Source organism: Balaenoptera physalus (assembly GCF_965194825.1).
Source record: "Balaenoptera physalus genome assembly, chromosome: 5".
NCBI lineage: Eukaryota > Metazoa > Chordata > Mammalia > Artiodactyla > Balaenopteridae > Balaenoptera > Balaenoptera physalus.
The window spans coordinates 81669138-81697124 of record NC_138884.1 but is presented as its reverse complement, the minus strand read 5'-3'; the positions used below and the strand labels follow the sequence as shown (position 1 = coordinate 81697124).

General features: G+C 36.6%; 1 protein-coding gene and 2 long non-coding RNA genes across 6 annotated transcripts in view; 2 read left to right on the top strand and 1 right to left on the bottom strand.

Annotated features, from left to right (window-relative positions):
* LOC309661997 (uncharacterized protein) overlaps positions 1-27987 on the top strand; it is a 515569-nt gene that overhangs the window by 280156 nt on the left and 207426 nt on the right. The gene's annotated exons all lie outside the window — the stretch shown is intronic.
* Positions 8775-25396, bottom strand: LOC309661440. Its single transcript, XR_014264046.1, has 2 exons — positions 18675-25396; positions 8775-11613 (listed from the first exon to the last, which is right to left on the bottom strand). It is a non-coding gene; the product is annotated as an uncharacterized lncRNA (long non-coding RNA).
* LOC309662015 overlaps positions 25485-27987 on the top strand; it is a 181728-nt gene continuing 179225 nt past the window's right edge. Inside the window, exon 1 of the long non-coding RNA XR_014264426.1 lies at positions 25485-26571. This is a non-coding gene — a long non-coding RNA (uncharacterized lncRNA). The remainder of the gene's footprint in view (positions 26572-27987) is intronic.

The window sequence follows — 27987 nt, the reverse complement described above, 5'->3', positions numbered from 1 at the left end:
AAAATGTGTCGGGAGGAGGACCCAGCAGAGTAGTTCTTCTTGTGGGGAGAGGAAGGGGCGTATGCCCAGCGTATCAGATTGAGTTGCTCCTTGTCCCTTGGTGACAGTTTGTTGAAGGGACTGGGAATGAGGACAGGCAGGTCAGAGGAACTTCCACTGAAGTAAACTTGAAGAGTAGGGAAGAAACGCTTCTTCCTCCAACAGAAATTGGACAACCACTTTCCCTCTCAACCTCAGTAGGGGAGGAGGAGCTTCCACTGAATTTATGTACATTTTCCTTCCTAGACACTAGTCTTTTCTTCTTCAGCTTCCATTTAGAGTTAGACATTAATTCCATAAATCCACTCTCCAGAAGTGGTATATAAGCCAAGACATAATCATCAAAGGAGCCAGGATTGTGAGCCAGGATTAGAGCTATCTGGGCAGATGAAGGAGAAAGTGCAAGGGGTCCATAAAGGGAGATCAGTGTGGTTAAAGTTAAGAGAGCAGAGTTGGGCAGGGGCCATCTCATCAGTCTTATAAGTTGAAGTAAGAATTGGTTTTTGTTCTACTTAGAATATGAAGCCATAGGAAGCTCATAAACAAATGCCAAATCTAAGGATAAATTTGCTATATTGCAGATGGATTAAAGAGAGGACAGTGGGCATAGAGGCTATCGTAGGAGTCTTGGTGAGCAGTGGATAGCTTGGACTAGGGTTGTATCAGTACAGAAGTGATGGATTAGGGATAGATTTTAAAAGTAGAACAGATTAGAAAGTGGATTAGAAACAGGATATGAGAGAAAAAAGAGGATTCAAAAATATACCCCAGGTTTTTGGTTAAAAAAACCGAGTAGATGGTGGAGTTATTTACTGAGATGAGAAAGACTTATGGGAGGATATGTGTTTTAGTGTTGTTGTTTCCTTCCTTCCTTCCTTCCTTCCTTCCTTCCTTCCTTCCTTCCTTCCTTCCTTCCTTCCTTCCTTCCTTCCTTCCTTCCTTTCTTTCTTTCTTTCTTTCTTTTTCTTTCTTTCTTTCTTTCTCTTTCCTCTCTCTCTCTCCCTCCCTCTCTCCCTCCCTCCTCCCTCCCTTCTTCCTGTTTTTCTCTCTGTCTTTCTGTCTTTCTTCCCTCCCTTCCTTCCTTCCTTTCTTTCTTCTTTCTCTTTTTCAGAGAACCTAGAATGAACTCTCACTCTCTTTCAGGTTCACTTCAAAATATTCAAGTGGAGATTGGCTTGGCAGTTTGATGTATAAGTCTGGAACTCCGGGAAGAGTTAGGGCAGGAGACATCAACTGGAGAGTCATCAGTATGCTGATATTTAAAGCCAAGTGATTGAACTAGATTTCAAAGGCAGAGGGTTTAGATATCCAGGAAAAGAGAACACAGGTCAGAAGTCTGGGTATTTCAGTATCTAGCTACTTGCCCTAGAGTGGTCTAAGATATTTGAAATCCTTTGTCCTGCTCTATTTTATTAGTTTAATATCTGCATCTTTTATGGTATTTGCTCAATTATCATGCAGAAAGAAACTCTTAATGGTAGAAAAGGGAAGCTTCTATTGACACATTTGAATCAAGGTATGTTAGAAACCTCATTCCTCACAATTGTTGAATTGCATTTAACTGTGTAGGTAATGTCCAAATCCTCCGGTATTTTTTTACATTTATTATTTTAGAAAGTATTCTGTTCAAAAATTGAAAGAAATTCAAGCAAAGTAAATAATTGTTAGTACCATCTGGGGGATGATTTTTCCAACCAGTTCCCTGGAGAGCTTAGCAATCATTCTTCCTGTTTATTGAATCAGCCAAATAATATAATCATAACCATATCCTAAGGGGATTTCTGCAACTTGAATCCACTATAATATCCTGGATAGGGAAATGAATATTCACCAGCTTTAGTAAGGATTAGCTATACCTCCTTCTGTTTTGGGTAAAACTTAAGCTTGAATTTAAATGATAATTTACCAGTTTTCATTCTCAGAAGATTCTAAAATGAAAAAACAACAACAACAACAAAAAAACTCTTATAATACAAGTTAGTTTGATAGAAAATCTGCCTTTCAAAAAAAGGATGTAGTTAGGTAGCTTTCTTTCTGTCTATATTGTTTTCCTTAAAAGTTCATTTAAGTTGTTATACTGATCAGAAATGTGATTTTCAGTTTAAGAAGGGACCTTTGGTTATTGTGGAAATAGTAGGAAACATTATTCCTGGATGCTGTTCTGTAAAGGCACATGTCACTGGCTTGGATGTCTAGGTTTCTGGTTGTGGGCATGAAATCAGAACTAACAAAATCTATGTCTTATGGCACATTCAACTTCTTTAAAATTCGGTATCTCCATCTGTGAAATGTAGATGGTCATTTTTTAAATGCCTTTGTTTGTGGCATTAACATTTTAACAACTTTTAACTTGTGAGGGATACTATTCCTAAATCTAATACAATAAGCAAACTGATCTAGTATATTCCTGGCTACTAGTGCCGGGTATGTGCCTGATAATCTATCAGATGCTTTCCACCTAATATTTCAATGAATAACTCTAAGAACCCTGTGCTTTAAGTATTATTATTCTCATTTTAAATTCGAGAAAACTGAAGCTTAAAGAATTTAAGTACCTTACCCAATACTGTACAGTAAATATTGGGTTGGCCAAAAAGTTTGTTTGGTTAATGAATACATTGTTCAATAAAGTTCTTGGTGAAAATGAAACTTTTATTTTTACTTAAAACCAAATGAACTTTTTGTCCAACCCCACAATTTCTAGATTTACATAACTCCAGCTCTGTACACTGTCTCTTACCAGATTTCTACTTGAGTCCCAAAGAACAAAGATTATTTTTGGTGGTGGTTGTTTTTTAAGGCCTATTTAAGGTTTTATTTTATTTTACTTTATATTTTATTTTGTTAAGAACACTTAATGGGAGATCTACGCTCTTAACAAATTTTTAAGTGCACAGTATACAGTATGGTTAACTATAGACACAATGCTGTACAACAGATCTATAGAATTTATTCATTTTGCATAACTGAATCTTTTTTAGACTTTAAGACCTATAGAGCTACATTTTCAGACACTTGGTAATATATTTAAAATTAAAAACTAATTTCTTCTCTCAAATGTCTCATTGGCTTCAGTTTTTCATTAAATGAAATAAAAACGTGGTCCAAAAATATACAAATATGGTGCTTTAAGTGATTAATGTTAGACTATTACACTCCATTTCTCCAATTTCAGGAAAGCAGAACTGTATGTGCATGAAACTAAGTTTTCATGAGATAAGACAAATAAGGTTTCCAAGGAGATTTTGATAAATTCCTATTTCTCAAGTTGAACTCTGAAGACAATCAACATGACCATTTTCCAGCAAAATTCTATCAGATCAATTCAGTTAGAATTAGTGGTGGAAGCAGGCTGAAATCTGAATTTTAAAGAGGCTACATCCTCCTCATCTAATTCCTGTCTCTAGGAAATTGCATGAATGTTAAATTTTGAGCCACTGGCCTAAATCTGATGCGGAAAACTCAGGTAGGAAAAAACAGTTCAAAGTCAGTGAATTAGGAGAAAATTTCAGATAAAAGATGCTTTTGTGGAATCCTTTGAATTTCCCATGAAGTATAGTATACACAGTTTTGAATGTACTAACCTGTAATGTTAATAGGTATGGAAAACTATATCACAATATACAGTGTTTGGTTCTAAAGTGTTTCTTGTTTAGAACAACTCAGTGCATTATCCTTTCTATTGTGTTCATCTCCATCTTAGATTTTCTTTTCCTCTGATTCTTGCCTGAATAATTTCTTCATTTTTTTCCCCTCTAAGATGTTTAAGAAAACCTCACCACCCACTTCCAGGTGACTTGAAAGATGTGATTCACTTTTCTTTGAACGGTGGGAGAAAAATGTTAAAGTCTTCTATTCTTGTGTCCTTTAGTTTATACCAATCTGCACAGATTCTGTTTTTAAAATATAACTTACTTTTTAGATTAATTTTAGATATACAGCAAAGTTGGGAATATACTAAAGAGTTCCCATATGCCCAATACCCAGTTTAGTTTATTATTAACACCTAACATTAACATGGTACATTTGTCACAATTATTAAAGCAATACTGATACTTCATTAGGACTAAAGTACGTACTTTATTCAATTATGGAGCCCACACTTAAGGACAGGAGAATTATACTCCACTTTCTTGAGTCAGAGTATTCTCATAAATTATTTAGAATTCTGCATGGGAGGTTTGTCTCTTCTCTCTCATTTATACATTTATTCAGACATTTATATTAAGTGGCCTCATTGATATTTTTATACTTCGAGTTATAATCAAATATCATTTTATATATTTTGTTGCTCAAATGTTCCAGCTTTGGCCACTGGGAACTCTTTCAGGTTTTTCCTTTGTCCCTTTGTCATCTTTAACATACCCCCATCATTGTGGGTGTGGTGTGGTGTGGTATGGTGTGTGTGTGTGTGTTTGTTTCTTTGAGCACTTCCTTACTTTCTGGCACTACGAGATGCTCCAGGCTTATTTTGTATAATTTCTGCTCTAGTCCTGAATTACCAATTTTATTGAGTTCTGATTTATTATTGATCATAGGCTCCTTTCATTTGATTGTATCCATTCCCTGTTGGCATTAGATTCTCAGTGATTGTAATGACAAACTGAAGAATAATACAACTCATGTGGTCCCATGCCAAGTAAATGTATTTTTGTGTTTTGAAATTTAAATGCATGTATATTTTGACCTTGTTGTATCTCAGAGACAACCATAAAGATAGTATTAGTTAATAGATTTAGCAAATTAGATAATAGACCCTAACTTCTTATTAGTTACAACAAAATTCTGGTCATTTTAAAGAAAATTTATTGGAAAGAATAAATCATAGGTAGGTGATATATAACCACAGAGATTTTTAAAGTTCATATGAAAAAGAATATTTACAGATGCTCTGTGCTGATTATGATGATTTATATCAACTTAAGTATAAGTATTTAAGTGTATATGCATACCTTTAAATAATACCAATTTAAGCTCTATTTATTTGTCCATTATAACAAAAAAGGAAGTAAATTTAATCTTTAATTGTTTATCTTGTATTTCACATTTTGTTAGCGTTTTTGGTTAATATACCTGAATAGTATTAATAGAAAAGTAAGAGTATATCTTGTACTGCATTTGTATGGTCAGCCTACAGTATTTGGGGATACTTAGTAATATACAACATTTGTATTGTGTTTTATAAATTACGTTTCACAGTCCTTATTCATTTGAGCCTCAATTTTAAAAATAATGTGAAATTAAAGAAAAATGTTTAAAAATTCTGTTTGAGATTTTCTGAACTTGGAAATTGGTATAGAAAAGATAAGGAAGATTTTGGCTCAGAAAGAGGGATTTTTCCATTGCAGAATGTCTATTTTTCTTCTGTAGGAACAGAAAAGCAAAATCCATACTAAAAATATTAGAACTAGGCAATAAGTCTATTTTGGTTTAAAATGTGTCATGAATCAAAGAAAATTTTGTACTAGCCAGAACAACCTCGCTAAAGGAATGTTCTGATTACATGAGATAGAACAATTATGTCAATAGTAATTATATACCTACTCCTCCCACTGATTTTTTTTCCACTGAGAAGTAATTGACATATAATATTCATGTTTCTAAAATGTAAAATTCAGTGCTTTTCAGTATGTTCACAAAGTAGTCTAATCACCTTCACTATCTAATTCCAGAACCTTTCATAACCCCCAAAGACACCCTTACCCATTAGCTGTTACTAAACATTTTACCCTCCCCATACCCCTGGCAACCACTAACCTACCCTCTGTCTCCATGCATTTACCTATTCTGGGCATTTAATATAAACCAAATCATACAGTATGTGGCCTTTTGCATCTGTTTCTTTCACTCAACATAATGTTTTTAAAGTTAATCTATCCTTTTTATGACTGAATAGTATTTCATTGTGTGGATATGCCACTCTTTTCTGTTCATCAGTTGATGGACATTTGTTCTTTCTCACTTTTTGGCTGTTATGAATAATGTTGATAAGAATATTCATGAACAAATTTTCTGTGAATGTTTGCTTTCAATTCACTTGAACATATAGCTAGGAGTAGAATTGCTGGTTAGTGTGATAACTCTATGTATAATACCTTGAGGAACTATCAAACTGCTTTTTAAAGCAGCTACACAGTGTTACAATTTGATCAGCAATATTTGAGGATTCCAATTTCTCCACATCCTCATCAACACTTAAACTTTTGTATTTATTTCCCATATATATTATTTTTCCATGTAATCATACTAGTGAATGTAAGGTGGTATCACCTTGTGGTTTTGAGTTGCATTCTCTAATGGCTAATGATGTTGAGCATCTTTTCATGTGCTTATTGACTAATTTGTATGTATTCTTTGGAGAAATGTCTATTGAACACTTTTCACTTTTTATTTGTGTTATTTTGTCTTTTTATTGTTGAGTTGCAATAGTTCTTTATATATTCTGGTTATTAGACCCCTCTAAAATATATGATTTGCAAATACTTTCCCATTCTACAGATGTCTTTTTCATTTCTTTTCTTCTTAGTTTTGAGGTAACATTGCTTTATAACATTGTATAAGTTTCATGTGTACAGCATTATATTTCAACTTCAGTACACTATAGTGTGCTCACCACCAAAAGATTAGTTTCCATCCATCACCATAAGTTTGACCCCCTTTACCCGTTTCACCATCCCTCCAACCTTCTGGTGACTACTACTCTGTTCTCTGTATCTATGTGTTTGTTTTTGTTTGGTTTAATTTGTTTATTTTGTTTGTTTTTTATAATCCGTATATGAGTGAAATTATACAGTATTTGTCTTTCTTTAACTTATTTCACTTAGCATAATACCCTCAAGGTCCATCCACGTGGTCACAATGACAAGGTTTCATCTATTTTTATAGCTGACTAGTATTCCAATTATAAATATACACTACATATTTATTCATCCATCCTTCAATGGACACTTTAGTTGTTTCCACATCTTGGCTATTGTAAATGATGCTGCAATGAACTTAGAGGTACATATATCTTTTCCAATTAGTGTTTTTGTAATCTTCAGATAAATACACAGGAGCAGAATAGCTGGAACATATGGCAGTTCTATTCTTAATTTTTTGAGGAATCTTCATACTGTTTTCTATAGTGGCTGTACCATTTTACATTTCTAACAACAGTGTATGAGGGTTTCCTTTTCTCCACCTCTTCACCAACTCCTGTTATTTCTTGCCGTTTTGATAATAGCTATTCTAACAGGTGTAAGGTTAGAATGTGGTTTTAATTTTCATTTCCCTGTTGATTAGTGATGTTGAGCATCTTTTCATGTGCCTGTTGGCCATTTGTATATCTTCTTTGGATAAATGTTTATTCAGCTCCTCTGCTCATTTTTTAATCAGATTGTTTGTTTTTGCTGTTGAGTTGTATGAGTTCTTTATATATTTTGAATATTAACTCCTTATCAGATCCATGATTTGCAAATTATCTTTTCCTATTTGGTAGGTTGTCTTTTCATTCTGTTGATGGTTTCCTTTACTGTGCAGAGCTTTTTAGTTTGATGTAGTTCCATTTGTTTATTTTTGCTTCTGTTTCCTTGTCTGAGGAGACATATACAGAAAGATATTGCTAAGACCAATATCAAAGAATGTGCTATGTTTTCTATTTGGAGTTTTATGGTTTCAGGGCTTGCATTTAAGTGTTTAATCCATTTTGAGTTGATTTTTATGTATTGGTGTAAGATAGTGGTCTAGTTTCATTCTTTTGCATGTGGCTGTCCAGTTTTTCCAATACTGTTTATTGAAGAGAGCGATTTTAGGATTTTGGCTTCTATTTTTGTGAAAAATGTCATTGGGATTTTGATAGGAATTGCATTGAATCTTTAGGTTGCTTTAGATAATATGGCTATTTTAACAATGTTAAGTCTTCCAGTACATGTACATGGAGAATCTTATCATTTCCTTGTGTCGTTGTCAATTTATTTCAACAATGTCTTACAGTTTTCAGTGTATAGGTCTTTTACTTCTTTGGTGAATTTCACTCCTAAGTATTTTATTATTCTTGTTGTGATATAAATGGGATTGTTTTCATAAATTCTTTTTCTTCTAGTTTGTTGTTAGTGTATAGAAATGCAACAATTTTTGTACATTGATTTCATACCCTGTAATTTACTGAATTTTTCTATAATTTTTAAGAGTTGTTTTGTAGAGTCTTTAGGGTTTTCTATATATACAATCATGTCATCTGAAAATTGTCACAGTTTTACTTTTTCTTTTCCAATTTGGATACCGTTTATTGCCTTTTCTTGCCTAATAGCTTTGGCTAAAACTTGCAATACCATGTTGAATAAAATTGGTGAGAGTGGCCATCAGTGTCTTGTCCTGATCTCAGGAAAAGCTTTCAGCTTTTCACTATTGAGTGTAATGTTAGATGTAGATTTGTCATACATAACCTTTATTATGTTGAGGTATGTTCCTTCTATACCCATTTTATTGATAATTTTTATCATAACTAGGTGTCAGATCTTTTCAAATGCTTTTTATGCATCTATTGAGATATGACTTTTAATCCTTCATTTTGTTAATGTGCTGTATCACATTGATTGATTTGTGGATGTTGAACCATCCTTGAATTCCTGGAATAAATCCCAATTGATCATGGTGTATGATCCTTTTAATGAATTGTTGTATTTGGTTTGCTAGTATTTCGTTGAGAATTTTAGCATCTATATTCATCAGAGATATTGGCTTGTAATTAATCATTTTTGGGCTGTCCTTGTCTGGTTTTGTTATCAGGGTAATGTCGGCCTTGTAAAATGAGTTAGGAAGTATTCCCTCCTCTTCAATTTTTGGAAGAGTTTGAGAAGAATAGGTATTAAATCTATTTTAAATGTTTGGTAGAATTTACCTGTAGAGCTATCTGGTCCTGAACTTTTTTGGCTGTCTTTTTTAATTACTGTTTTATCTCCTTATTAGTGATCAGTCTATTCAGATTTTTTATTTATTCATGATTCAGTCTTGGAAGGTTGTATGATTCTAAGAATTTGCCCATTTCTTCTAGGTTTTACAATTTGTTGGTATATAGCTGTTCATAATATTCTCTTATAGTCCATTGTATTTCAGTGGTATTTGTTATTTCTCGTGTTTTTTCTTTTTTCTTTTTTTCTGATTCCATTTATCAGCACCTTCTTTTTTTTTTTTTCTTAGTGAGTTTAGCTAAAGGTTTGTCAGTTTGGTTTATCTTTTCAAAGAACCAACTCTTAGTTTTATTGATCTTTTCTATTGTGTGTTTAGTCTCTATTCTGTTTATATTTGCTCTGATCTCTATTATTTCCTTCCTTCTTCTCACTTTGGGATTCATTTATTCTTTTTCTAATTCCATTAGATTTAAGTTTAGATTGTTTATCTGAGTTTTTTTTTTTAATTTCTTGAAGTAGGCCTGTATTGCTATAAACTTTCCCCTTTGTACTGCTTTTGCTGCATCTCATAGATTTGTTATGTCAAATTTTTTATTCTCATTTGTCTTTAGGTATTTTTTGATTTCTTCTTTATTTGTTGATACAATATTTGTTCAGTCTCCACATATTTGTGATTTTTTCCAGCTTTCTTCTTGTAGTTGATTTCTAATTTCATGCCATTTTGATCAGAAAAGATGCTTGATATGATTTCAGTCATCTTAGTTTTTTTGGCGGGGGGGCTGCGTCAGGTCTTCGTTGTGGCATGTGGGGTCTTTGCTGAGGTGTGTGGGATCTTTTTTCATTGCAGCGCAGGCTATTCATTGTGGCACGCAGGCTTCTCTCTAGTTTTGGTGTGCAGGTTTTCTCTCTCTAGTTGTGGAGCATGGGCTCTAGGGCGTGTGGGCTCTGTAGTTGTGGGGTGCAGGGTCCAGAGCACATGGGCTCTGTAATTTGTGGCACATGGGCTTTCTCACTGAAGCACATGAGCTCAGTAGTTGTGGCACATGGGCTTAGTTGCCCCACAGCGTGTGGGATCTTAGTTCCCTGACCAGGGATTGAACCCACGTCCCCTGCATTGGAAGGTGGATTCTTTACCCCTGGACCACCAGGGAAGTCCCTCAGTCATCTTAGATTTATTGAGACTTGTTTTGTGTCTCAACATACATTCTATCCTGTTCTATCCTGAGAATGTTCAGTGTGTGCTAGAGAAGAATTGTTTATTTTGCTGCATGGATGGACTGTTCTGTATAAATCTATCAAGTCCATCTCGTCAAATGTTTCATTTAAATCTGCTGTTTCCTTATTGACTGTCTGTCTGGGTGATTTATCCATTGACGTAAGTGGGTTTTTAAGTCCCCTACTATTATTGTGTTGCTGTCCATTTCTCCCTTTAGGTCTGTTGATCATTGCTTTATATATTTCAGTGCTCCTATGTTGGGTGTATGTATATTAATAGCTGTTATGATTTTTTGATGAATTGTCCCTTTTATCATCATATAATGTCCATCTCTGCCTCTTGTTACCCTTTTTGGCTTGAAGTCTGTTTTGTATGATATGATTATGGCTACACCTGCTTACCTGTAGCTGCCATTTGCTTGGAGTATCATCTTCTTGCCCTTCACTTTGAGCCTGTGTTTGTCTTTAGAGCTGAGGTGAGTTTCCAGGAAACAGCATAATGTTCAGTCTTGTTTTTTAATCCATCCAGTCACTCTGTGTATTTTGATTGGTGAATTCAACACATTTCTATTTAGGGTGATTATTGATAGACGAGGACTTAGTACTGCCATTTTGTCTTCTGTTTTCTGGTTATTCTATATCTCCATTGTTTTCCCCTTGTGTTTCTGTCTGCCATTTTAGTTTGGTGGTTTTCTATGATGTTTTTCTCACTTTCCTCCTTTGGATGTTTCACGTCTCTGCTCTAGATTTATGTTTTGTGGTTACCATGAGGTTTATGTAAAATGTCTCATAAATATATCAGTTCTTTTTCTGCTGATAGCGTCCTATCTTCATATGCCTATATTGGTTCCATTCTTTTTCTCTTCCCCCTTTATTTTTTGTTGTCTCAAATTATCCTTTTGTAAGTTGTGAGCTTGTTACAAAATTGAAGTAGCTATAGTAATTTTTTACTGCATTTTCCCCTATAACCATTATGACATCATAAAGTGTTTAAAAACCTAATGATAAGAGAGTTGAAATTTTCTGATTCTTTCTATATAAGAGCTCCTTTCATCATTTGTTAAGCAGGTCTAGTGTTGATGAACTCCCTCAGCTTTTGCTTCTCTGATAAAGCTTTTATTTCTCGTTCATATCTGAAGGATAACTTTACTGGATAGAATATTCTTTGCTGACAGTTTTTATCTTTCAATATTTTGAGTATGTCATTCCACTCTCTCTTGGCCTGGAGAATTTCTGCTGAGAAATCTGCTGATAGCCTAATGGTGACCTTCCATTGTAGGTCACCATCCTTATTCTCTGGCGGCCTTTAAAATTCTTTCTTTGTCATCAACTTTTGACAGTTTTGATATAATGTGTCTTAGAGAAGGTCTTTTTGTGTTGCAGTAGCTAGGTGTTCTCTTAGCTTCATGAACTTGTATATCCAGTCCTTTACCCAGGGTTTGGAAGTTCTCAGCCATTATTTCTTCTTCTTTTTTTTTTTTTTTTTTAAACATCTTTATTGAAGTATAATTGCCTTACAATGGTGTGTTAGCTTCTGCTTTATAACAAAGTGAATCAGTTATACATATACAATATGTTCCCATTTCTCTTCCCTCTTGCATCTCCCTCCCTCCCACCCTCCCCATCCCACCCCTCTAGGTGGTCACAAAGCACCGAGCTGATCTCCCTGTGCTATGCGGCTGCTTCCCACTAGTTATCTCTTTTACATTTGGTAGTGTATATATGTCCATGACACTCTCTTACCCTGTCACATCTCACCCCACCCCCTCCCCATATCCTCAAGTCCATTCTCTAGTAGGTCTGTGTCTTTATTCCCGTCTTGCCACTAGGTTCTTCATGGCCTTTTTTTTTCCCTTAGATTCCGTATATATGTGTTAGCATACTGTATTTGTTTTTCTCTTTCTGACTTACTTCACTCTGTATGACAGACTCTAACTCCATCCACCTCATTACAAATACCTCCATTTCATTTCTTTTTATGGCTGAGTAATATTCCATTGTATATATGTGCCACATCTTCTTTATCCATTCATCCGTCGATGGACATTTAGGTTGCTTCCATGACCTGGCTATTGTAAATAGAGCTGCAATGAACATTTTGGTACATGACTCTTTTTGACCTATGGTTTTCTCAGGGTATATGCCCAGTATTGGGATTGCTGGGTCGTATGGTAGTTCTATTTGTAGTTTTTTAAGGAACCTCCATACTGTTCTCCATAGTGGCTGTATCAATTTACATTCCCACCAACAGTGCAAGAGTGTTCCCTTTCCTCCACACCCTCTCCAGCATTTATTGTTTCTAGATTTTTTGATGATGGCCATTCTGACCGGTGTGAGATGATATCTCATTGTAGTTTTGATTTGCATTTCTCTAATGATTAATGATGTTGAGCATTCTTTCATGTGTCTGTAGGCCATCTGTATATCTTCTTTGGAGAAATGTCTATTTAGGTCTTCTGCCCATTTTTGGATTGGGTTGTTCGTTTTTTTGTTATTGAGCTGCATGAGCTGCTTGTAAATCTTGGAGATTAATCCTTTGTCAGTTGCTTCATTTGCAAATATTTTCTCCCATTCTGAGGGTTGTCTTTTGGTCTTGTTTATGGTTTCCTTTGCTGTGCAAAAGCTTTTAAGTTTCATTAGGTCCCATTTGTTTATTTGTGTTCTTATTTCCATTTCTCTGGGAGCTGGGTCAAAAAGAATCTTGCTGTGATGTATGTCATAGAGTGTTCTGTCTATGTTTTCCTCTAAGAGTTTGATAGTGTCTGCCCTTACACTTAGGTCTTTAATCCATTTTGAGTTTATTTTTGTGCATGGTGTCAGGGAGTGTTCTAATTTCGTACTTTTACATGTACCTGTCCAATTTTCCCAGCACCACTTATTGAAGAGGCTGTCTTTTCTCCACTGTATATGCTTGCCTCCTTTATCAAAGATAAGGTGACCATATGTGTGTGGGTTTATCTCTGGGCTTTCTATCCTGTTCCATTGATCTATATTTCTGTTTTTGTGCCAGTACCAAACTGTCTTGATTACTGAAGCTTTGTAATATAGTCTGAAGTCAGGGAGCCTGATTCCCCCAGCTCCATTTTTCGTTCTCAAGATTGCTTTGGCTATTCGGGGTCTTTTGTGTTTCCATACAAATTGTGAAATTTTTTGTTCTAGTTCTGTGAAAAATGCCAGTGGTAGTTTGATAGGGATTGCATTGAATCTGTAGATTGCTTTGGGTAGTAGAGTCATTTTCACAATGTTGATTCTTCCAATCCAGGAACATGGTATATCTCTCCATCTATTTGTATCATCTTTAATTTCTTTCATCAGTGTCTTATAATTTTCTGCATACAGGTCTTTTGTCTCCTTAGGTAGGTTTATTCCTAGATATTTTATTCTTTTTGTTGCAATGGTAAATGGGAGTGTTTTCTTAATTTCACTTTCAGATTTTTCGTCATTAGTGTATAGAAATGCAAGAGATTTCTGTGCATTAATTTTGTATCCTGCTACTTTACCAAATTCATTGATTAGCTCTAGGAGTTTTCTGGTAGCATCTTTAGGATTCTCTATGTATAGTATCATGTCATCTGCAAACAGTGACAGCTTTACTTCTTCTTTTCCAATTTGGATTCCTTTTATTTCTTTGTCTTCTCTGATTGCTGTGGCTAACACTTCCAAAACTATGTTGAATGATAGTGGTGAGAGTGGGCAACCTTGTCTTGTTCCAGATCTTAGTGGAAATGGTTTCAGTTTTTCACCATTGAGGACAATGTTGGCTGTGGGTTTGTCATATATGGCCGTTATTATGTTGAGGTAGGTTCCCTATACGCCCACTTTCTGGAGAGTTTTTATCATAAATGGGTGTTGAATTTTGTCGAAAGCTTTCTCTGCATCTATTGAGATGATCATATGGTTTTTCTCCTTCAATTTGTTAATATGGTGTATCACATTGATTGATTTGCATATATTGAAGAATCCTTGCATTCCTGGGATAAACCCCACTTGATCATGGTGTATGATCCTTTTAATGTGCTGTTGGATTCTGTTTGCTAGTATTTTGTTGAGGATTTTTGCATCTATGTTCATCAGTGATATTGGCCTGTAGTTTTCTTTCTTTGTGACATCTTTGTCTGGTTTTGGTATCAGGGTGATGGTGGCCTTGTAGAATGAGTTTGGGAGTGTTCCTCCCTCTGCAATATTTTGGAAGAGTTTGAGAAGGATAGGTGTTAGCTCTTCTCTAAATGTTTGATAGAATTCACCTGTGAAGCCATCTGGTCCTGGGCTTTTGTTTGTTGGAAGGTTTTTAATCACAGTTTCAATTTCAGTGCTTGTGATTGGTCTGTTCATATTTTCTATTTCTTCCTGGTTTAGTCTCGGCAGTTTGTGCATTTCTAAGAATCTGTCCATTTCTTCCAGGTTGTCCATTTTATTGGCATAGAGTTGCCTGTAGTAATCTCTCATGATCTTTTGTATTTCTGCAGTGTCAGTGGTTACTTCTCCTTTTTCATTTCTAATTCTATTGATCTGAGTCTTCTCCCTTTTTCTCTTGATGAGTCTGGCTAATGGTTTATCAATTTTGTTTATCTTCTCAAAGAACCAGCTTTTAGTTTCATTGATTTTTGCTATTGTTTCCTTCATTTCTTTTTCATTTATTTCTGACCTGATCTTTATAATTTCTTTCCTTCTGCTGGCTTTGGGGTTTTTTGGTTCTTCTTTCTCTAATTGCTTTAGGTGAAAGGTTAGGTTGTTTATTCGAGGTGTTTCCTGTTTCTTGAGGTAGGCTTGTATTGCTATAAACTTCCCTCTTAGCACTGCTTTTGCTGCATCCCATAGGTTTTGGGTCGTCGTATCTCCATTGTCATTTGTTTCTAGGTATTTTTTGATTTCCCCTTTGATTTCTTCAGTAATCACTTCGTTATTAAGTAATGTATTGTGTAGCCTCCATGTGTTTGTATTTTTTACAGATGTTTTCCTGTAATTGATATCTAGTCTCATAGCGTTGTGGTCGGAAAAGATACTTGATACGATTTCAATTTTCTTAAATTTACCAAGGCTTGATTTGTGACCCAAGATATGATCTATCCTGGAGAATGTTCCATGAGCACTTGAGAAAAATGTGTATTCTCTTGTTTTTGGGTGGAATGTCCTATAAATATCAATTAAGTCCATCTTGTTTAATGTATCATTTAAAGCTTGTGTTTCCTTATTTATTTTCATTTTGGATGATCTGTCCATTGGTGAAAGTGGGGTGTTAAAGTCCCCTACTATGATTGTGTTGCTGTCGATTTCCCCTTTTATGGCTGTTAGTATTTGCCTTATGTATTGAGGTGCTCCTATGTTGGGTGCATAAATATTTACAATTGTTATACCTTCCTCTTGGATCGATCCCTTGATCATTATATAGTGTCCTTCTTTGTCTCTTGTAATAGTCTTTATTTTAAAGTCTATTTTGTCTGATATGAGAATTGCTACTCCAGCTTTCTTTTGATTTCCATTTGCATGGAATATCTTTTTCCATCCCCTCACTTTCAATCTGTATGTGTCTCTAGGTCTGAAGTGGGTCTCTTGTAGACAGCATATATATGGGTCTTGTTTTTGTATCCATTCAGCCAGCCTGTTTCTTTTGGTGGGAGCATTTAATCCATTTACATTCAAGGTAATTATCGATATGTATGTTCCTATTCCCATTTTCTTAAATGTTTTGGGTTTGTTATTGTAGGTGTTTTCCTTCTCTTGTGTTTCTTGCCTAGAGAAGTTCCTTTAGCATTTGTTGTAAAGCTGGTTTGGTGGTGCTGAACTCTCTCAGCTTTTGCTTGTCTGTAAAGGTTTTAATTTCTCCATCGAATCTGAATGAGATCCTTGCTGGGTAGAGTAATCTTGGTTGTAGGTTCTTCTCCTTCATCACTTTAAGTATATCCTGCCACTCCCTACTGGCTTGCAGAGTTTCTGCTGAAAGATCAGATGTTAACCTTATGGGGATTCCCTTGTGTGTTATTTGTTGTTTTTCCCTTGCTGCCTTTAATATGTTTTCCTTATATTTAATTTTTGACAGTTTGATTAATATGTGTCTTGGCGTGTTTCTCCTTGGGTTTATCCTGTATGGGACTCTCTGTGCTTCCAGGACTTGATTAACTATTTCCTTTCCCATATTAGGGAAGTTTTCAACTATAATCTCTTCAAATATTTTCTCAGTCCCTTTCTTTTTCTCTTCTTCTTCTGGGACCCCTATAATTCGAATGTTGGTGTGTTTAATGTTGTCCCAGAGGTCTCTGAGACTGTCCTCAGTTCTTTTCATTCTTTTTTCTTTATCCTGCTCAGCAGTAGTTATTTCCACCATTTTATCTTCCAGGTCACTTATCCTTTCTTCTGCCTCAGTTATTCTGCTATTGATCCCATCTAGAGTATTTTTAATTTCATTTATTGTGTTTTTCATCGTTGCTTGGTTCCTCTTTAGTTCTTCTACGTCCTTGTTAAATGTTTCTTGCATTTTGTCTATTCTATTTCCAAGATTTTGGATCATCCTTACTATCATTATTCTGAATTCTTTTTCAGGTAGACTACCTATTTCCTCTTTATTTGTTAAGTCTGGCATGTTTTGACCCTGCTCCTTCATCTGCTGTGTGTTTTTCTGTCGTCTCATTTTGCTTATCTTACTGTGTTTGGGGTCTCCTTTTCACAGGCTGCAGGTTTGTAGTTCCCGTTGTTTTTGGTATCTGTCCCCAGTGGCTAAGGTTGGTTCAGTGGGTTGTGTAGGCTTCCTGGTGGAGGGAAGTAGTGCCTGAGCTCTGGTGGATGAGGCTGGATCTTGTCTTTCTGGTGGGCACGTCCACGTCTGGTGGTGTATTTTGGGGTGTCTGTGGCCTTATTATGATTTTAGGCAGCCTCTCTGCTAATGGATGGGGCTGTGTTCCTGTCTTGCTAGTTGTTTGGCATAGGGTGTCCAGCACTGTAGCTTGCTGGTCGTTGAGTGAAGCTGGTTCTTGATGTTGAGATGGAGATCTCTGAGAGATTTTTGCCGTTTGGTATTACGTGGAGCTGGGAGGTCTCTTGTGGACCAGTGTCCTGAAGTTGGCTCTCCCACCTCAGAGGCACAGCCCTGATGCCTGGCTGGAGCACCAAGAGCCTTTTGTCCACACGGCTCAGAGTAAAAGGGAGAAAAAATAGAAAGAAAGAAAGAAAGAAAGAGGCTATAATATAGTGAAGTAAAATAAAGCTATTGTAAAGCAAAGCTATACAGACAAAATCTCACCCAGAAGCATATACATATACACTCACAAATAAAAGGAAAAGGGGAAAAATTAATATATCCTGCTCCCAAAGTCCACCTCCTGAATTTGGGATGATTCGTTGTCTATTCAGGTATTCAACAGAAGCAGGCACATCAAGTTGTTTGTGGAGTTTTAATCCGCTGCTTCTGAGGCTGCTGGGAGAGATTTCCCCTTCACTTCCCTGTTCGCACAGCTCCTGGGGTTCAGCTTTGGATTTGGACCCGCCTTTGCATGTAGGTCGCCTGAGGGCGTCTATTCCCCGCCCAGCCAGGACGGGGTTAAAGGAGCAGCTGCTTCGGGGGCTCTGGCTCACCCAGGCCGTGGGGAGGGAGGGGTACAGAGGAGGCGGGGCGAGCCTGCAGCGGCCGAGGCCGGCGTGACGTTGCACCAGCCTGAGGCGCGCCGTGCGTTCTCCCGGGGAAGTTGTCCCCAGATCACGGGACCCTGGCAGTGGCGGGCTGCACCGGCTCCCAGGAGGGGCGGTGTGGAGAGAGACCTGTTCTCACACACAGGCTTTTTGGAGGCAGCAGCAGCAGCCCCAGCGTCTCACGCCCGTCTCTGAGGCCCGCGCTGATAGCCGCGGCTCGCGCCAGTCTCTGGAGTTCGTTTAGGCGGCGCTCTGAATCCCCTCTCCTTGCGCGCCGCAAAACAAAGAGGCAAGAAAGAGTCTCTTGCCTCTTCGGCAGCTGCAGACTTTTTCCCGGTCTCCCTCCCAGCCAGCTGTGGTGCGCTAACCCCTTCAGGCTGTGTTCACGCCGCCAACCCCAGTCCTCTCCCTGCAATCCAACTGAAGCCCAAGCCTCAGCTCCCAGCCCCGCCCGTCCCGGCGGGGGAGCAGATAAGCCTCTCGGGCTGGTGAGTGCTGGTCGGCACTGATCCTCCGTGCGGGAGTCTCTCCGCTTTGCCCTCCGCACCCCTGTGGCTGTGCTCTCCTCCTTGGCTCCGAAGCTCCCCCCCTCCGCCACCCGCAGTCTCTGCCCGCGAAGGGGCTTCCTAGTGCGTGCAAATCTTTCCTCCTTCACAGCTCCCTCCCACTGGTGCGGGTGCCGTCCCTATTCTTTTGTCTCTGTTATTTCTTTTTTCTTTTGCCCTACCCAAGTACGGGGGGAGTTTCTTGCCTTTTTGGAGGTCGGACATTTTCTGCCAGCGTTCAGTGGGTGTTCTGTAGGAGCAGTTCCACGTATAGATGTATTTCTAGTGTATCTGTGGGAAGGAAGGTGATCTCCGCGTCTTACTCTTCCGCCATCTTCTCTCCTCCCCCCCATTATTTCTTTACATAAACTCTCTGTTCCCTTGTCTCTCTCTTCTCCTTCTGGGATGCTCATTATCCTAATATCCTAATGTTGCCCTTCTTAAAAGAGTCAGATAATTCTTATAGAACATCTTCATTTTTTTTAGATCTCAATTCTCTCTTCTCTTCTATTTCTGAAGCATTTGTGTATTTCTATCTTTGAGCTCACTAATTCTCTTTTTCAAATGGTCTGCTCTATTTCCAGTGCCTTTTAATGCATTCTGCATCTCATTTATTGAGTTCTTCATCTCCAGAATTTCTGTTTGATGCTTTTTTAGGGTTTCAATCTCTTTGGTAAAGTATTCCTTCTGTTCATTAATTTTCTGAGTTATCTTGTAGCTTGTTGAGTTTCTTCATGACAGCTATTTGGTGTTCTCTATCAATTAGATAGCAATAGTCTTTGACTTTAAGTTTTGTCTTTGAAAAATTGTCTTTTTTTTTTTTTTGGTAACCGGTGTCACCATGGTTCTTCATGGTGCTTGATGTGTTGTTCCTCTAATGTGGCATTTGAAGTAGGATCACCTTTGTGCTTGATTCTAATGATTCAACAGATTAGAAATTGGAGGTCTTCCTTTTGTTTTTCAGTAGGTGGTGGTACAGCAGAAGTTTTGGGTCTCTCTTACTTGAGCTGCCTCTGGTTCTATACGAAAATTAGCACTTTCCACCCTCCACCACCTTTGTCAGAGGTGTTGCCTGGTGCCCTTGAATTTGTTGCTTGTTTCTCTAGGGTTTTTGTTGCCTTGCTGCTGCTGATGTCCCTGGTGTTGTCTCCTGGGACACTGGGATGGCAGTGCTTCTGCCACATCCCAGGTCTCCTGAGTTGCAGGCTCCACTGCCACAGAGGGAAGATGAGGTTTGGGGGAAGCTGCGGTTGTGGGTGCCTCTGCTGTGTCCAAGACTGTCAGGTTTGTGGGCACCACCACTGAGGGTAGGGGGTGGGGGCTCAGAGTCATGGGTATTTCTGCAACTGGAAGGATGGGTTGCAGGTCCCACTACTATTGCTGCCCGTTTCCTGTGCATGGGGGCTTCTGTGGCCCAGAGGCAAGAATCATGTGTGCTGCCTCCTCTGATGCCACATGCAGGTTTAGCCACCTTGGCTGTGGCTCTAGGGTCACAGGTACCACCTTCACTGTTCCCCCCGTTTCACCTCCTCTCTGCATTCCAATCCACCCACCTTTAGATGTGTGGAATTATTTAACATCCTGGTATGCTGAGTAGAGGTACCTTTGTTGAGTTATGGGTGTTTTACTGATTGTATGATAGATTGAAGGGGAGACAAAGGGAACATCTAATTTCTCCATGATGCTGACATCTTTTTTTACTTACAGTATCTTTTGAAGCACAATTTAAAAATTTTTGGTAAAGTCCAACTTATATATACTTTCTTTGGTTGCTTATGCTTAATTGTCATATCTGAGAAACATTGCCCAGGGCTTAAACATATTATGTAGTTTTCTTCTAAGAGTTTTATAATTTTAGCTCTTTCATGTAGGTTTTTGGTATTTTCCCAGAACCATTTGTTGAAAAGACTATCCTTTCCCCATTGAGTTGTTTTTGCATCCTTGTAAAATTAATTACTGATAACTGTATGGGTTTATTTTTGGACTCTCAATTCTATTCCATTGATTTATAGATCTATCCTTATGTACAACACAGTTGTGATTATTGTAGTTTTGTAGTATTTTGAAATAGAAAAATGTGATTTCACTAAGTTTGTTCTTTTTGAGCTTGTTTTAACTATTATGGGTTTCTTGAATTTCCTATGAATTATAAGATCATTTGTCAATATTTGCAATATAAAAGGCAGCTAGGATTTTAATAGAGATTGTATTTCATCTGTACATCAGTTTGGGAATAATTGCTTTATTAATATTAAATCTTCCAATCCATGAACAGCGGATGTCTTTTCATTTACTTAGGTCTTTAATGTATTTTAATGATATTTTTAGTGTACCAGTTTTGCATTTTTTTGGTTATATTTATTCTGAAATATTTTATTTTTGATGCTGCTTTTAAATAAACTTGTGTTGTTGTTTTTTTTAATCTCAGAGTGATTTTGTGTGTGTGTGCATGCAAGTTTATTTTATTTTATTATTATTATTATTATTATTACTTTGGCCATGCTGTGCAGCATGTGGGATCTTAGTTCCCTGACTAGGGATCGAACCCTTGCCCCCTGCATTGGGGGCGGAGTCTTAACCACTGGACCACCAGGGAAGTCCCTAGACTTGTGTTTTAAATTTTATTTTCAAATTGTTCATTGCTGTTGTATAATCTTGTATTATCTAATTTTTCAGAACTTTTATTTTAACCGTATTCATTTTATTATGGATTCTTTAGGATTTTCTGCATATGGAAGATCATGTCATCAGCAAATAGAGATAGTTTCTTGTCTCCAATCTGGATGTCTTTTGTTTTTCTTGTATAATTGCCCTTGGTAGAACCTTCAATACAATATTGATACAGTATTGAATAGAAGTAGTGAAAAGAGGTATCTTTGTATTGTTCCTGATCTTAGGGGAAAGACTTTTTTTATTGTTAGTTAAGATGTAATCTGTGAGGTTTTACTAATTACCCTTTATCAAATTGAGGAAGTTCCTTTCTATTCCTAGATTTTTAGTGTTTTTGTCATGAAAAGGTGTTAGATTTTGTCAAATGCTGTTTTGTTTTTTACTGAGATAATTGTTTTTTGTTCTTTATTCTCTTAATATGGTATATTGCTTTGACTGAATTTTTTATGTTCTAACAACCTTGGATTCCTGGGATAAGTTCCACTAGGTCATGGTATATATTCTTTTTATATGGTGCTAAAGTTAGTTGCTGTAATAGTTTCCTACTGCTGCTCTAACAAATTACCACAAACATGTCTTAAAACAAAACAAATTTACTGTATTTCATTTTTGAAAGCTTGAAGTACAAAATGGGTCTTACTAGGCTAAAATGCTGCATTCCCTCCAGAAGCTTTGGTGGGAGGAGAGATTTGTATCCTTGCCTTCCAGCTTTTAGAGGCTGCCTGCATTCCTTAGCCCATGGAACCTTCCTTCATCTTCAAAGCTAGCAGTGTAGCATCTTCAGATATCTCTCTGACTTTTTCTTCCTCTTCCACTTTTAAGGACCTTTGTGATCACATTGGACCCCCTTGGGTAATTCAGGATTATGTCCCTATTTTAACTTCAACTGATTAAAAACCATAATTCACTGCTAACTTAATTCCTCTTTGTCATATTTACAGATCCCAGGGTTTAGAATCTCTTAAGGGAGCCAATATTCTACCAACAACAGTTTGCTAGTATTTTGTTGAGAATTTTTGCATTTTTATTTGTAGTGGATATTGGTCTGAAGTTTTCATTTATTGTCATGTGTTTGTCTAGTTTTGGTAATAGCAGTTTTATAGAATGAGTTGGGTAGTGTTCACACCTTTTCAAATTTTTTTGAGGGGGAGTTATGAAGGATTGGTATTAATTCCTTAAATATTTGGTAGAATTCAACAGAGAAGCTATTTGATCTTGGACTTTTGTTTGTGGGTAGTTTTTTTATTGTTCAGTTTATCTACTTTTATAAAATTATTAAATTTTCTATTCTTCTTGAGTGAAGTTACAGTAGTTTGTGTATTTCCAAGAACATATGCATTTCATCTATGTTATCTAATTTGTTGGCATGCAGTCTTTCATAGTACTGCTTCTAAGCCTTTTTATTTCTGCAAGATTTTAGTGACATCCTGTTTTTATTTTTGCCTTCAGTAATTTGGGTCTTTGTTTTTTCTTGGTCAGACTAGCTAAAGGTTAGTAAATTTTGTTGCTCTTTTTGATAAACCAACTTTTGGTTTCATTGTTTATCTCTGTTGTATTTTCTATTTCATTTGTGTTCACTATAATATTCATTATATCTTTATATTTGCTTTCTTTGGGTTGAATTTTCTCTTCTTTCTTAAGGGGATAGGGTAGGATATTGCTGTAATATTTTCATACATCTTTAAATATAGGCATTTTTGGCTATTAATTCCCCCCTGAGCACTGCTTTAGCTGCATCCCATACATTTTGGTATGTGTTTTATTGTTTGTTTTCATTCATCTCAAAATATTCTATAATTTCCCTTATGATTTCTTACTTGACCCATTAGTTATTAAGGAAAGTATTCAATTTCTACATATTTGTGTATTTACCAAATTTCCCTCTTATTATTTCTAATTTGGCTGGAGAATATACTTTACATGATTTACATCCTTTTAAATTTATGGAGACTTATGTCCTAAAATGTGGCTTATCCTGGAGACTGTTCCGTGTGTAATTGAGACTAATTTGTATTTTGTTATTGTTGAGTGGAATGTTCTATAGATGTCTATTAGGTTTAGTTGGATTTCCTGTTAAGTCTTCTATTTCCTTGCTGGTCTTCTGTCTAGTTAATTTATCCTTATTGAAAACAGTATATTGTAGTCTCCAACTATTATTGTTGAATGATTTACTTCTCTCTTCAATTCTGTTTTTGCTTTATATATTTTGGAGCTCTATTCATAGGTGTGTATGTATATACGTATATACATATATGTTTATAATTGTTATATCCTCTTGGCAGATTGAACTTTTATCATTATGAAATATTCTTCCTTTTCTCTGATAACAATTTTGGTCTTAAGTCTATTTGTCTGATATCATTGTAGGCTCATCAGCTCTCTTTGGTTACTGTTTGCATGGTATGTGATTTTCTGTCCTTTTACTCTCAAATTATTTGTGTTGTGAATCTAAAGTATGTATCATAGACAATATATAGTTGAGTAAATTTTAAAATACATTGAGCTATCCTTTGCTTTTTTTTTTTTTTTTTGGCTGTGTTGGGTCTTCGTTTCTGTGTGAGGGCTTTCTCTAGTTGTGGCAAGCGGGAACCACTCTTCATCGTGGTGCACAGGCCTCTCACTGTCGCAGCCTCTCTTGTTGCGGAGCACAAGCTCCAGACACGCAGGCTCAGTAATTGTGGCTTACGGGGCTAGTTGCTCCGCGGCATGTGGGATCTTCCCAGACCAGGGCTCGAACCCGTGTCCCCTGCATTGGCAGGCAGATTCTCAACTGCTGCGCCACCAGGGAAGCGCTATCCTTTGCTTTTTAATTCTAGTGTTTAATCCATTTACATAAAGTAGGTTTTACATATGCCATTTAACTATAGGGTTTTTGTAAGGCTTTATTTTGTAAGAGCAGTTTTAGGTTTACAACAAAATTTAGAGGCAGGTGCAAAGATTTTCCGTATAAACCCCACCCCCCATATGCGTAGCCTCCCCTGTTATTAAGAACATTCACCAGAATGGTACATGGTCTACCAAGGATGAACCTACATTGACACATCATAATCACCCAAAGATCATAGTTTACCTAAGGGTTTGTTCATGGTGTTGTACATTCTATGGATTTGGAAAAAGTATAATGACATATATTCACTATAATAACATATAGAGAATTTTCACTGCCCTAAATATCCTCTGTGCTCTGCCAATTCATTTCTCTGCCTTCTCTCACCCTTTGCTGTCACTAATTTTTTTATTGTCTCCATAGTTTTGCCATTTCCAGAATATCACTTCATTGGAATCATACAGTATGTAGACTTTAGAGACTGGCTTCTTTCATTTAGTAATAACCATTTAAGATTCCTCCATGTCTTTTTATGGCTTAATAACTCTTTTATGTTTAGCACTAAATAATATTCCATTGTCTGCATGTACCACAGTTTATCCACTCACCTACTCAAGAACACCTTGGTTACTTCCAAATTTGGCAATTGTGAATATAGTATCTATAAACATGTGTGTGTAGGTTTTTGTGTGGATATAAGCTTTCAGCTTCTTTGGGTAAATATCAAGGAACACAATTCCTGGATCAAATGACAAGAATATATTTAGTTTTGTAAATAAAAGCTACAGTGTCTTCCTAAGTAGCTGTAACATTTTGCATTCCCACAAGCAAAGTATGAGAGCTCCTGTCCTTCCACATATTTACCAACATTTAGTGTTGTCAGTGTTCCAGATTTTGGCCATCTTAATAGGTGTGTAGTTGTGTCTCATTTTAATTTACATTTCCCTGATGACATATGATGTAGAGCATATTATTTAATGTCCTATTTGCCACCTGTATATCTTCTTCGGTGTGGTGTCTGTTAAGCCCCATTGTTTAATCTGGTTTTCTTATTATTGAGTTTTGATAGTTCTTTGTATATTTTGGATAACAGTCCTTTATCAGACGTGTCTTTTGCAAATATTTTCTCCTAGTCTGTGGATTATCTTCTAATATCTTGATATTATCTTTCACAGAAAAGTTTTTAATTTTAATAGGATCTAGCATTTCATTTAATTCTTTAATGGATCATATTTTTGGTGTTGTATCTAAAAGGGCATCACCATACCAAAGGTTATCTAGGGTTTTCCCTATGTTATCTTCTAGGAGTTTTATAGTTTTTCATTTTCTATGTAGGTCTGTGATCCATTTTAAGTTAATATTTGTGAAGAGTATAATGTCTGTGTCTAGATTCATTTTTTTTGCGTGTGAAAGTCCAGTTGTTCCAGCACCATTGTTGGAGAGACTATCTTTGCTCCATTGTATTGCCTTTGCTCATTTGTTAAAGATCAGTTGATTATATTTATGGGTGTGTATTTCTGGGCTCTCTGTTCTGTTCCATTGTTCTGTTTGTCTATTTGTTCACCAATACCATACTATCTTGATAACTGTAGCTTGTTTTTTTAAAGTTTGCTGTTCTTCTTTCTTTCTTTCTTTCTTTCTTTATATTTATGGCTGTGTTGGGTCTTCGCCTCTGTGCGAGGGCTTTCCCTAATTGCGGCAAGTGGGGCCCACTCTTCATCGCGGTGCGCGGGCCTCTCACTATCGCGGCCTCTCTTGTTGCGGAGCACAGGCTCCACATGTGCAGGCTCAGCAATTGTGGCTCACGGACCCAGTTGCTCCGCGGCATGTGGGATCCTCCCATACCAGGGCTCGAACCCGTGTCCCCTGCATTGGCAGGCAGACTCTCAACCACTGCGCCACCAGGGAAGCCCCGATAACTGTAGCTTTACAGTAAGTCTTCAAGTTGGGTAGTGTCGTTTCCCCACTTTGATCTTTTCCTTCAATATTGTGTTACCTATTCTGGTTCTTTTGCTTCTCCATGTAAACTGTAGACAATTTTGTCAATATTCAAAAATAACTATGCCGGGATTTTGATTCAGATTGCATTGAATCTATAGATCAAGTTGGGAACAACTGACATCTTGACAGTATTGAGTCTTTCTATCTGTGAACATGGACTATTTCTCCATTTATTTAGTTCTTCATTGATTTTGTTCATTAGAGTTTTGTAGTTTTCCTCATATAGGTCTTGTGTATATCTTGTTAGATTTATACGTATTTCATTTTTGAGGGATGCTAATGTAAATGATACTGTGTTTTTAATTTCAAATTCCACTTCTTCATTGTTAGTATATATAAAAATGACTGATGTTTGTATATTAAGCTTTTATCCTGCTTGCTATAACTGTTTATTAGTTCCAGGGTTTTTTTGTGTGTGTGTCAATTCTTTTGGATATTCTATATAGACCTTCATGTTATCTGCAAACAAAGATAGTTTTATGACTTCCTTTCTAATCTAGAGAATTTTATTTTCTTGCCTATTGCATTAGTAAGTACTTAACAACAAGATGTTAAGAAGGAGGGGTAGGAGGGGACATCCTTGCCTGGTACCTGATCTTAATGGGAAAGCTTCTGATTTCCCACCGTTTAGGATGAGGTTAGCTGTAGGTTTCTTGTATCAAGTTGAGGAAGTTCTCCTCTATTTCTGTTTCCTGAGAGGTTTTATTATGTCAAATGCTGTTTCTGCATTTATTGATATGGTCATTTCATTTTTATTTTTTAAGTCTTTTTTTTTCTTTTAACATCTTTATTAGAGTATAATTGCTTTAAAATGGTGTGTTAATTTCTGCTTTATAACAAAGTGAATCAGTTATACATATACATATGTCCCCATATCTCTTCCCTCTTGGATCTCCCTCCCTCCCACCCTCCCTATCTCACCCCTCTAGGTGGTCACAGAGCACCGAGCTGATCTCCATGTGCTATGCGGCTGCTTCCCACTAGCTACCTATTTTACGTTTGGTAGTGTATATACGTCCATGCCACTCTCTCACTTTGTCCCAGCTTACCCTTCCCCATCCCCGTATCCTCAAGTCCATTCTCTAGTAGGTCTGCATCTTTATTTCCATCTTGCCCCTAGGTTCTTCTGACCTTTTTTTTTTTTCCTTTCTTTTTTTAGATTCCATATATATGTGTTAGCATATGTGGTAGATTATATTAATTAATTTTAAGGTATTGAACCAGCCTTTTAAACCTGGGATAAACCCTACCTGGTTGGAATTGTTTACTTTTTAAGGATCTGTTGTATTTGCAGCCTGGCTGATTACCATCTTACATCCATGACCACAGTGTCTTTTTTAAGACTATAAAATGGAAGCCAAACCCACTGTTCCTTCGATTTTAATTTTTTCTTTAATTTCATACTTCTGTAATTCATTCATTGTTCAATGTATTGTCCTGTCTTCTTATTTGGTTTCTTTTTCCTTATACATAGAAACACCTGTTGGTCAGGCCTAGCTCTATGGTCTTTCTTGCTCCTATAGGTCACAGTCTGCAAAGAGACAGATGCCTATCCTTAGGCTGAGCATCAATGAAACAGCTCCATTACAAACTATATGGAATGTGAAGGGTTTCAAAAAATTATATCTACACTCAAAATTGACAAAATTATTTCAGTGTAAGCTTTTCAGGTAATGTAAGAGAAACTTCTGAGTTAAGGCATTATTATTTGATCATAAGAATACTGAAAAAGAAAGAAATTCATTTAAAGTGGATACATGTAGAATTTCTTACTTAGCTTGGAGAATTCATAGGTACACTTAAGGAATAGAATCCAAACATGAACAGTACACAAATTACCATTTGTTATATATATATATATATATATATATCTACACACACATATACTTTTCCCCCCAGGAAAATAGGTATTGTGACCTATCAATTATTGGTTGATTTAATCTTGCTTCTTTTTCTAATTCTAGAAAGAGATTTCCACTCTGAGTGTAGTGTTCGGTGAATTCATAATTGCAGAGTTGACCTCTTGGGTTCGTTTTCTTGAGCATGTGTCAGTGTAGGCTGGAATATTAAGTGCCTGCATTAATGCTCTTTATCTCTTCCTTAATGTGATTTAAATGCATTCTGTTTATATTGGAATAAAAACGTGTCACTCGCTATTGTGTATGTCATTCTGAAAATG